Below are 1,633 nucleotides of genomic sequence, written 5' to 3'. Positions count from 1 at the left end.
AACTGAGTGTCCCTCTGCGGTTTCGGTTTCTGTGCTCACTGTTGTAAAAGACAGTGTCTCTCACTCTCTGCTGTTTCAGATACCAGGCTGATGATGAGATTGTGAAACCTGTGCTTTCCGATCTACAGAGCAAGTGAGTTTGTCCTGTGCTGTGGGAGCCTCTCTTTGTGCTGGTTTGGATTGGTACCTCCTGCAGAGGGGCACACTATCCCATCTTGTGCTGGATCTCTCTGTCTGAAGAATCAGATTCCAATACTCAGCTGACCCTCTCTGACCACAATCCATTCATATTTAAAACAGAAACCGAGAGAGGGAGTGTGGGTGGGGTGGGAGAAAGAGATCAGTAAGGGAGAGAGGGATTAGGGCTAACAGAAATTTATGGAGTTGGAGGAAGAGAGAGGGGGGTGAGTTGGAGGTGGAGGGAGAGACAGAGGGGTCAGTGGAGCTGAAGGGAGAGAGAGAGAGAGGGAAGTTGGAGCTGGAGAAAATGAGGGCGAGATCTGGGACTGATCGGGGGTTAGTGCTGACACAAGGAGGGGGAGAGAGAGAGAGAGAGAGGAGTACACTAGAGAGAGAGAAGGATGGAGCCAAAAGAAGAGAGTGTGGAGGAGAGAGGAGTGGGGCTGGAGAGTGAGAGAGGGTGGGACTGGGGAGGGAGGGAGAAGAGGGGAGTGGGACTAGGGAGGGAGGGTGAGGTTGTTGTGGGACCGTGGAGGGGAGAGAGCGCAGTGGGGTGGAATCGGGGAGGGAGGGGGGAGTAGATGGTACCAGGGAGGGAGAAGTGTAGGACTGGGAAGGAAGGGGGATGTAGGGGCTGGAGAAAGAGAGAGAGAGATGGAGAGAGATGAGTAGAGCTGTGGCTGGGGTTGGTGGGGGGGCGTTGTGGAGAAGGAGAGAGAAAAAGAGAGTGAAGTGGGACTGAAAAGAAAGAAAGAGTGAGGCGGGAGAGGCATGTTACAGGGAGAGGGAAAGTAAAGCAGTAGAGAACAATTGGTGAGGAATCAAGACTGGAGGGAAAGAGAGGGGTCTGGATGAGAAGAAAGAGAGGACTAGAGTAGGGAGAAAGAGAAGTGAGGAGTGCAATTTCCTGCGTCTGATTCATTTACTGTTCTGTTTTACAGAGATTCCTCACCAGCATCAGCAGGAAAAAGGTGAGATTGATACTGGCGGCTCCCTTGCAATTGTCCTCATTATCACCTCATTAATCCCTTGTTCCTCTCTTGGCATCACCGTTCACTTCACCCTGACTCTCGCTCACCACTGTTTGGTGATTTACCCTGTCCTTTCTCTTCCACACACACTGACACACTAGCTCACTCAGATACACACGCACACACACTTTCTCTCTCTCTCTCTCTCTCACACACACACACACACCATGTCTCCCTCAACCTCTACCTCACTACATCTCTCTCAAAATCTCCCCTGCCTCACTTCATCTCATCAGCTATTCTTTGGTTGCTGTTCCAGGGCCTCGACTCGGTTCCCACATCAAAGACGCAAGAAGAGGAAGGAAACTGATGATGCTGCGTATGAGGGAAGTCACCAGAGGCCAAGTAAGATTTAGACTGGAGTGAGATTTAATCTAGAGCACGGATACTGGGAGTGGAGTGAGATTTAATCTGGAGCGCGG

The 1,633-nt window shown here is 51.3% G+C and overlaps 1 protein-coding gene across 1 annotated transcript in view; it reads left to right on the top strand.

Annotated features, from left to right (window-relative positions):
- Positions 1 to 56: 56 nt before the first annotated feature.
- The window catches only part of lin37 (lin-37 DREAM MuvB core complex component), a 43,888-nt gene continuing 42,311 nt past the window's right edge, over positions 57 to 1,633 (top strand). The window contains exons 1-3 of the mRNA XM_048620518.1: positions 57 to 133; positions 1,122 to 1,151; positions 1,471 to 1,556. The gene's annotated coding sequence lies outside the window, so the exon portion shown is untranslated. The remainder of the gene's footprint in view (positions 134 to 1,121; positions 1,152 to 1,470; positions 1,557 to 1,633) is intronic.

Source organism: Rhincodon typus, chromosome 47 (assembly GCF_021869965.1).
Source record: "Rhincodon typus isolate 14 chromosome 47, sRhiTyp1.1, whole genome shotgun sequence".
Classification (NCBI taxonomy): Eukaryota; Metazoa; Chordata; class Chondrichthyes; order Orectolobiformes; family Rhincodontidae; genus Rhincodon; species Rhincodon typus.
The sequence above is the reverse complement of the archived record's forward strand: the minus strand, read 5'-3'. Positions and strand labels throughout refer to the sequence as shown.